Below are 10,254 nucleotides of genomic sequence, written 5' to 3'. Positions count from 1 at the left end.
TCCCTTTCATAGCTTGGAAACAATATTTTATTTTAATAAGAGTTGTGTATCATGAGAAGTGTCTGCTGGGTGCCTCCACTTCATCAGCCACTCTCCCTTTATGATTATGAGGAGAAATCTATCATTTAAGGCAAAAAAAAAGAAAAAAAATATGGAAAATCAGACAATCCTCTCCTGCCTCTTTAATTTAGACTGTTAATCTGAAAAAGAAAAGCATTGTTAATTTTAATGAGGGAGTCTATCAGCATTTAATTGGGCCATTAAAACTACTGACTGGTGCCCTTTCAGTGAAGGTAACATTAGCTTTGGTTTCCTTCTGCTCTTTGTTATGTCAAGTTTGGGAGCCAGGGTGAACCTTAGAGTCCATGCAGGTGCCTTGCTGTGGTCATACACCGTAATTTAGCTGTATCATTAACCAAGTAATAGCCTGAATTTGCAGGGGTCATTTCTTAATGATAACTTAGTACTTTGTAATGGGTCTCATTTCCAGGCAAAATTACCTCAATTAATTTTAGTATTACCTTTACCCTCAGCCAGCTGTAAGTATTCTTACATTACCATATTTACAATTTTTAAAATTATGAAATGGTATGAAAAGTGCTCAACATTAAAAACACTGTGGGCACATTAATTAAATGACCTGCGCCAGTTTTCTGCCTTAGTCTGAGCAAAAGTGCATGTGCAAAGTGCCTGCACATGTATTTATGAAGTGTTTGCGCCTGTTTGGTGTCTATCCACCGCCACACTAGACTCTACATTTATAGGAGCGTTACGGTTCCTCACCGTGCACCATATTTATGGCTTAAGTCCAACAGAAATGTGGCGCAAGCCCTTTAAGCTGAGTGCACCAAAAAATACTGGCACCTGCAGGGTGCGCCGGATTATTGAAGACACTCTGCAGTTTGCCTGACTATTAATAAATGTGGCCCAGTGTGCCATAGGTCACTAGACCATGATTAAGTCAGCATGACGAAACGCGTAGGTCTGATGTGTGCCATTCCTTCATTGCTGTACGGTGGATTTTAAAGCTTGAAAGATAAAGAATAACTGATTTTATCGGCATCCCCCGTGAAGAGTGCTGGATTTGTTCTTGAATGTTTCACTCAGTGTGCCATAGGTGTTGGTAGGGTGTTATACTGCTAGGATAAATAACCTAAACTAGTATACAGTATGAATCTATTCTGATATAGCACACCCTAAGTAGGGTACATAACAATTGTTTAACGCCTTCTCAGATTAGTGCGGAAAGGTAAGGTCTGATAATTTCTCAACTCTTTTATATTTAACTGTCCACTGAGTATCTGAATGGTTGGCACATCCCCTAATGTAATGTAACCAACTAACACCTGCACCTAGCTAGTCTAGTATTAAATCCACTATTAAATTATTGCTGATGACCCCTATTAGATTACTAATATGTATCTCTGTGGCTACTCTGCTATTAGAATAACTGACTAATTAGCACCATCATGTTTCACCAGAGACCTGACTTCATCAAGAGTTTTGTAGCCCAAACCCCTCATGAAACCAGGTCTCTGGAGAAACATGTGGGGGCTAATTAGTTATTTTAATAGCAGAGTAGCCACAGAGATTAGATTCTATTCAATAATAGGGGTCATCAGCAGGAGAATACTAGATTATTAGGGCTCTTTCACAGTGCCCTTGTTTTTCACATCTGTACTTCAGTGATTTCAACGGATGCCTAACAAAGACAATGGGGGTCATTTACTAAGGGCCCGATTCGCGTTTTCCCGACGTGTTACCCGAATATTTCCGATTTGCGCCGCTTGTACATGAATTGCCCCGGGTTTTTGGCGCACGCGATCGGATTGTGGCGCATCGGGGCCGGCATGCGCGCGACAGAAATCGGGGGGGGCGTGGCCGAACGAAAACCCGACGTATTCGGAAAAACCGCCGCATTTAAAAACCGAAAATGTGTCGCTTGGGGAGCGCTCACCTTCACCTTCTATGGGATGGTGCATTCCGGGGCGTTAAGATTATTTTCGGCGCTGCAGCGCCACCTGGTGGACGGCGGAGGAACTACCATCTTAAATCCCAGCCGGACCCGAATCCTGTGCAGAGAACGCGCCGCTGGATCGCGAATGGGCCGGGTTAGTAAATGTGCCCCATTGTTTTCTATGGGTGTTTTCATATTGGCCTTTATTTTCACTTATTTGTTGTCTATGGAAATAATTATGAAACATGAACTATTTTTGTCACGGAAGGCAATTGAAGTCTATTGGTCCGCAAAAGGATGAAACACCCATTTTTTTTCACTGATGAGACTGAAAAACCAGGTGTGATGTTTTCAAAGCAATGTTAAACCTTCAGAAAACAATCTCAAAATCAGCTGGATTTGTTAAGGCGTTCCGAAGTTATGACCAATTATCGCGACACGTCCTAAAAATCGAGTCTGGTCAAGAAGCTGAAAACAAACGTGGGTGATAAAGGGTTAATACTTGTTCCTTGGGATGAATGGACATAACGGCTGGACACAAAGTTAAAAATCCAGTACCAGACTCGGAACCCAAACAGTTACAGCCGTGATCGGTGCTAGGTGTACCTGTGTGTCAGTTTAGTTATGGATAAATAAATAACTAAATATGGAGCATTCTAGTTGCCTGTTGCCACTGGAAGGTTTTTCTATAGGAGAATCCATCACTATAGCAGTCTGCTATCAAATCTTTGAAAAAAAAATATTAGGGCAATGCCGTAAGGTTAGACAGTGCGGAGTTAGACTAGACAGTCTTGTGCACAGACCGTTTTCTAGCGCTAGTTATGATAGAATTTGATAGCATATGATAGCATGTTTATGGTGATAGAATTTTGTCGTATACAGAAGAGTCCCTTATTACAGATCTATGCAACAGTCTAATAACCTCTGATTTGTTTCTTATGAAGGGATCTTATTAACAATCATTGACTAATTGCCTCTGTAAGGGTATTTTGATACCGTGTTTGCCATTTTAGATGATGGATATCGCTATATTTTCATTTATGTTGTAGATTATTCATCAGATATCAGTAAAGCTATTTTATGTTTTGTGGGAAAGTGTTATTTCTCTAGTGACTTGTATATCCTCCCTTTCAGAGCATGCAATGCTAAACATCCCATATAGATCAGTTACACTGAAGTATTGGCCCCTATTAGTATTCCCAGCACTCTGGAATGCATTCCTGCATTGTCCATTCAGCAGGCTGGTAGCACATCCAGCTCCTCTGCCTCATTCATCAAAATCCTGACAAACTTCTTGAAACATCCATTATCTCTGACAGACTCTGATGTTTGCACACATTACATCCTTGTTGCTGTGCATTTTCTTTGTCATTTTTCCTGGATTTCTATTATGAAATTTTATTACTGCAGGGCAAGTAGAAATCTGCAGCCATTTAGTTGGAATCTGCATATATTGAAGAAAATGCATTTACATAGGTTACATATGCCATGTGATAAAATTGTTGAAGGGAATTTTACAGTAGGTTATAGTACATTGCATGTCTGTGCAAATATTACTTGTTATTTGATATAGATACTTCAACCTTTACCTTTCCTTGAGTGGAGCTTAATATGTCAATTTATCAATTTGATTCAGTTATGTGCAATCCAATAAAAAATACATACAAATTTACACCTTAGAGGGGTTGTCCACTTTCATCAAATGATTGATATGGTTTGTGTAAGGAAAAGTAATACAATTCTCCAATATACTTTCTGTATCAATTCCTCACAGTTTTCTAGATCTCTGCTTGCTGTCATTCTATAGAAAACGTCTATGTCAGTGATGGCCAACCTATGACACGCGTGTCAGCACTGACACACGTAGCCATTTTCAGTGACACACGGCTGCTGGAGAAAAATTGCTGTAGTGCAGTTTCCTGGGGCCGGTCAGGCCATTGGTCGGTGATGTGGTCTGAAGCGAGCGGCTGCATCTCAGTCAGAGAGATCGCAGCTGCTGCTCCTGACCTCCAGTCCTGCTCTGCGGAGGCCGCGCAATGACGCCAGAGTGGAGCAGTCCCAGCTTGCAAAGACGAAACCTATGCTGTGCATCCGCGGGAACATCTACACAGGAGCTGAAGCGGCCTGAAGAGGAGTAACGGAGGTCCGTGGTGTCATTGGAGCCTGTGCCAGTTAGGTAAGTTGATTTATTGAGTTGAGCTCTGCTGGGCTGGGTCGTGATATACACTGCTTTGGGGGGCACTTCTCAGGACACAAATGTCCTTAAAACTAGCTGTTGCTGGACTGCCACAGGTTCGCCATCACTGGAAGAATTCCCCCTCCCCCTCACTTATCTTAGTTCATGGCACCCCACACAAGTGAAATAACAGCAAGACCAACAAAAGAAACCAACTGACAGATTAACAAAGAAGTCACTAAGCAGGTAAGTTAAATAACTATACGTATTTGTTATTTAAACTCTAAATATCACAAAATAAGGTTTTTTTTTCTAAAGGTAACACACCACCCGAGTTATGGATGTTTTTTTGGCGAATTTTGACACACCAAGTTCAAAAGGTTGCTCATCACTGGTCTATGTATTACTTCCAGTGGATAGAAATCTGTCCATGGTCACACAGGTGCACAGCTCATTAGTATCATAGAGAGTAATCAGATCTGTGTGATATACTGAGCTGTGCACCTGTGTGACCATGGACAGATTTCTAGCCACTGGAAGTAAACATAGAAACTTTCTATAGCAGGAAAGCAAGCAGAGATATAGAAAACCGTGAGGAATTGATTCAGAATGTATATTGGGAAATTGTATTCCTTACACAAACCATATCAATTATTTGCTGAAAGTGGACAACCCCTTTAATGAGGTACAGTTATAGCACATGGTGTATAGCACAGAGCCCTCTGTTGGTGAATGCTATATTTTGCAGCAGGCACCTGCCACTATATCCTGCGATCGGTGGTGGATGAGATACTGGATAAGATCGTCACCCTCCGTGATCAGATCAGGGGGCATTGCTTTGATTGGAGCCGAGAACAAACTACCGTATATACTCGAGTATAAGCCGACCCAAGTATAAGCCGAGACCCCTAATTATACCACAAAAACCTGGTAAATCCTATATATTTTACTTGAGTATAAGCCGAGTTTGGGTTTTCAGCACATGTTTTTGTGCTGAAAAACTAGGCTTATACTTGAGTATATATGGTATATTAGAGCCAGTGGACGTCTATTAGAGATGCACCATATTGGTGTACACTGCGTTTTATTGCAGTAAATTGTATGTGCTATAAGACTTCCTAGTGTTGAAACATTAAAATCACTAAAAAGATAGTAAGAAAAATATAAAAGTTGCTTGTAGAAAGCCACATATGCAGTTTTGCATATTGGCCATGCCTAGTTCTAATTGGTTGAAGCTTAGATCCCACTTATTTAAATGGAATGGCTGCAACAAAAAGGGCAAAGGTGTCCTCTTCCAGCTACAAATGTAGCACCGGTTATCATGACTGGCTGAACTAGTTAACTAGTCCTAAAAGCTGAGTTTGTATCACTGGTTACATAGTCCTAATAACTGAGTCTGTATCAGTGTTATACATGGAAAGGTCTTTGATATCATGTACCCTTAAAGAGAACCCATCATGCAAAATAACCCCCCTAAACTAAATATATTTTCATAAACTGCCATTAGAGAGCATTGCCTCTATCCCTTCATTGTCCCTCTACATGCCTGTAATCCTAAGCAATGAGGTCCTAAAGCTGTATGCAAATGACCTGTGAAATGTCCAATGAAGCATTAGCATATTCAAGCTGTCCACTCTATTCATGAGTGGGAGGTACAGCCACACCCCCAGTGCATGACTGACAGCCGGTGTAATGATGTGAGGCTGTATAATGATGTGCTTCCTGGTGCTGGTGGCCACGCCCCCTGCAGCCTGTGTGTGTGTGTTTAGGAGAGATACAACAGCTCCAGGCTGCAGCCATGTTACAGCAGAACATGTCAGATTCATGTGTAGCTGATGTCTGTGTCTCTCACCTGTATATTAGGAGGATGCAGCATGTCAGCAGATGCAGCACACACACTAGCCATGCTTTACTATACATTACACACAGACATGAGCAGGGGGAGGAGAGGGGAGGGGTAACAGGGGTGACATCACTGCCTCTGACCATGTGACCAGCCTCATTTACATGATAAAAAATAGATGATTTTACAATGAATAATGTATGAAATAACTAGATAAAGGCTGTGATGGGATCCTTGTGAGCTGCTCCAACAGGTAGAGGTGACAGGACTAGTGACACAGACCTGATGACAGGTGTCCTTTAAAGCATCTTTAGCATGTTTATGGTGTGGAAAATAGACAACGAATCAGAACAGGAGAGAGGTGTGAAGATACAATTGTAGCAAACTCCTTATTGTAGAGTTGTAGCTCTGCAAAGATTTCCAGCATAAAACATTACCATACATCAAGAAAAGATTGTTGGCTACGAATGAAGACAAACTATAGTTAAAAAGTTTAAGGTTTTTTTTGAGATTTTCAAGTTAGAATATAAATTGAGGAATACAGAGGTAACAAACCAGGGGCATAACTAAAGACTCACCGGCTTCAGTGCTATAGTTTAGCTTTTCCTCCTGTCCATCAGTATCTTTGCAGCTCACAGCTAGGAGGCAGGTTTATTTCACAGACTCAAAGATTTCACCTCTCAGCTCCCTAAAAATCATCCTCAGTTGGCAACCTACAGGTGAACATATTGTCAAAATATTTGACAGAACTAAACAGGTATATTAATTACATGAATATATGGGTATGGGAAAAATTCTCTCAAGGCAACTGTGATATGGTCATTGTGCTTTACAAAAGTTATAGAGCTAATAACAACAGGGCTGTAAGGCTGATAAAACCACAAAGTACCTGAAGACTGATGTTTTACAGTTTGCATGTCCACTCAAATTACCAAGTGACTCACAATGGTTCTTCTCTTTGGCAAGACCAACGTCTGAGTTCTACTGTATGTTTAAAGGGTAAAAACATAACATATGTGATATAAATTCAATAAGATTGATCAATACTATTAAGCAACACAAAAAGGAAATCCCCTGGATGTTACATATATCTCATATCTAGATATAGCTAAATAGGTTAGTTGATTTGTAATTGGCACAGCTTGGTGATTTTGGGAAACTTTAACTTTAACATACTTGACTTGCATTACTATCATTATAAATAATGCATGAAAAGTCTGGAAAATGGTTAAATGCTAAATAATGGAAATGGTTGTCATTTATAGGAAAGCAGAGAATCCCTAATAGGATGGCAGACAAGGGGGTCACAGCTAAAGGTCTCTGCTGGGCAGCTGCTAACTTTCTAATGGCTTATGCCCTGGGACACAGCACCTGGTGCACACACCTCACCCCTGCCCCTGCATCCAGAGGTTGTTCATCTGTTCTACTCATGTTGGTTGTACTGTACATTGTAAGACAGGTTACCATACATTGGATACATATAGTTGAGAGTCTCTATTTGCTGACAGGAAATTGAGAAATATAGTAAATTGGAAGAGAATGTGACTCTCAGTGCTACGAATAAACCTTTATATATATCAAATAACCCTTTTACTATAACTACTCCTTTCCCCGATGTTATTACAACTGTTAAACTGCAAAATTAGATGGGTGAAAAAAGTCCTGTGTTAATATAATGTTCCGATAGGTTAAGCATCAATATTAATATATAGATGTGATATTTGGTTATCTAGTATCAGGGCCGGTTTTAGTTGGGGCCTTGGCAAAACTAAGTAAGAGGCTTCATTTAGGAAATAGACAGATGATAGGAAGATTGATAATAGAAGATATATATGAAAGATCATATAGATTTATAGATAGATGATAGATTTGCAGATGCGAAAATATAAGGTAGATATACCATATATACTCGAGTATAAGCCTAGTTTTTTTTAAGTACAAAAAAATGTGCTCAAAAACCCAAACTTGGCTTATACACGAATAAAAAAATATAGGTTTTACCAGGTTTTTTTGGTAAAATTAGGGGCCTCAGCTTATACTTGAGTCATCTTAGACTCGAGTATATACGGTATATATATATATATATATATATATATATATATATATATATATATATATATAGCTAGATAGATGATATATATAGTTAAATAGAGTAGAAGAAGGACAGAAGATTGATTGATTGAGAGATAATAGATAGGAGATAGATATATAGATAGAAGATTTATAGATCAATACAGACACAAAGCTAGAGAGATAAATGGAGATAGATAACTAGACAGATAGATGATAGACAGGAGATAGATCATAAGCATCTTCAACCGTGCATTCAACCAAGGGGTATTAAAGGAGCAATACATCCTCTGCCCACAAAAGTCCACATGCAGGGGGCCTCTTTAGGAGAGGGGGCCCTGGGCAAATGCCCAGTTTGCTGCCCCCTAATGCTTGCCCTGCCTAGTATTTAGGTGAGAATAAAACATATCTGCTAAACCAATCTTTAGCTACTTCCAGTTTAATTGTATTTCATGTGTCTCAGACTCAACCATGTAAATTCTTATCTAACAAGCAACAAAGATAAACTTTCTGTAGACCAAAGGACATGATTTGTTAGCCACTGTAAAAGATAGCAATCTCTGCACATGTTAGACATGAAAGGTATGATATAGGCATCACTGAAAAGTTTCATCTGCAACTTAGAAGTTAGCAATATGACTATATATTCACTTTAGATATAGGACAACTGCTCTGTTTTATGTACATTACTGGTTCTAAAAGAAGTCTTATAAATATGCACATTTCATTTATTGATGTGAACCTCCTTAATCATTGATAAATTAATGTAGGTATCTTTTTATACATTAGAATTTAGAATATAAGCCTGTTATATTCTCCAAATATATTGATCAGTCAAAAATATGCATTGACTTATTAATAATAATTAGACAAAAAATACTGGATACCATAACAAGGTTACATTAAAAGACAGGATAACAGATCGATATAAAAAGGAACCCAAAAGTTCTGCAAAAAAAAAAAACCATTTAGAAGTTCAGGTCAAGGGTCTACTTCTTATGGACAAAGTAACAAACAAAGTATTAGACATCATTGATAAAATATCATGTGTGTGCAATAATAACAACAGTAATGCAGTAAAAAGTGAATGTGCACATTTTCTACATCTTTCTAGGATTCTAGGTGATTCCCACATCAATTCTGCTTATGAGTCCCTGATAACATGATATACAGCGTACCCCTTCTTCATATATCTGCTATGGTGCTATATGTCAAACACAGTATAAACAATGCAACAATCATGAAGAACATTTCTTGGCTGTTCCAGAGTTTCAGTTTGATATGTTCTTCAGCTGGCACTTGTTAATGTACATGCTAATCTAAGCCTTATGTATATTGTCCAATTATGCCAGACCCTCTATGGTGGTCCTTTTGTTTTTTATAGTCTTTTATGTGACATGTGTGAGAAGGATATCCTGCTAATCCTGTGTCCAGCTAGAAAGACATGAAGGTGGGTAGTCAGTGTGTTGTCCAAAAGCAAGACAAGAAAAGAGGCTTACATTTTAATGCATTTAATTTATTCACCCCTCTTTAAAGGAAATCCACCACCAGGATGATGGATAGTAAACCAATAACACTTACACACTGCTGTGTGCCCCCTCTGGCAGGATCCACTTTTCTTCAATCTTCCTATGCCCTTGTTTCTAAAAAAAGGCTTATGCAAAAAAGGCCCATAGGCTCATTTGCATAGTTGTAAAAGCCTTTTTTTAAAAAAAAGAAAAAAACAGGGGATAAGAAGATAAAAGAAGAGCTGATCCTGCCAGAGGGGGCACACACTAGTATGTAAGTGTGCTCGGTTTACTATCCTTGATCCTGGTGGTAAATGTCCTTTAACCCCCTAATAAGCAGACTAATAAAAGGACCTTAAAAGAATCTGACCCAATCTGATAATGAACCACTGTATCTATAGGTCATTTTAGGTGATTGTGGTTGGAGTCTGAGTCTACTATACACCTGGTGTGGCTATACTAAGGTGAGGGCTTTTATCCATTTGATGACCAGACAGTTTTAAAGGAAACCTACCATGAGGAATCTACTATCAGAAGTAGATCTGATGGTAGATTGCTCCTGCCTGCCTCTGTCCTCATCTTTAATTTAATAATCATGGAATGTAACCTAACTTGTTAAAAAACTTAATTTAGTAATATGTAAATTAACTGCAGATGCCACTGGGACATGGAATAGCCTTATCTCCCAGTGCCTGACCAG

The sequence above is a fragment of the Engystomops pustulosus genome, chromosome 1 (assembly GCF_040894005.1).
Source record: "Engystomops pustulosus chromosome 1, aEngPut4.maternal, whole genome shotgun sequence".
Classification (NCBI taxonomy): Eukaryota; Metazoa; Chordata; class Amphibia; order Anura; family Leptodactylidae; genus Engystomops; species Engystomops pustulosus.
Note: the sequence above shows the minus strand (reverse complement) of the source record.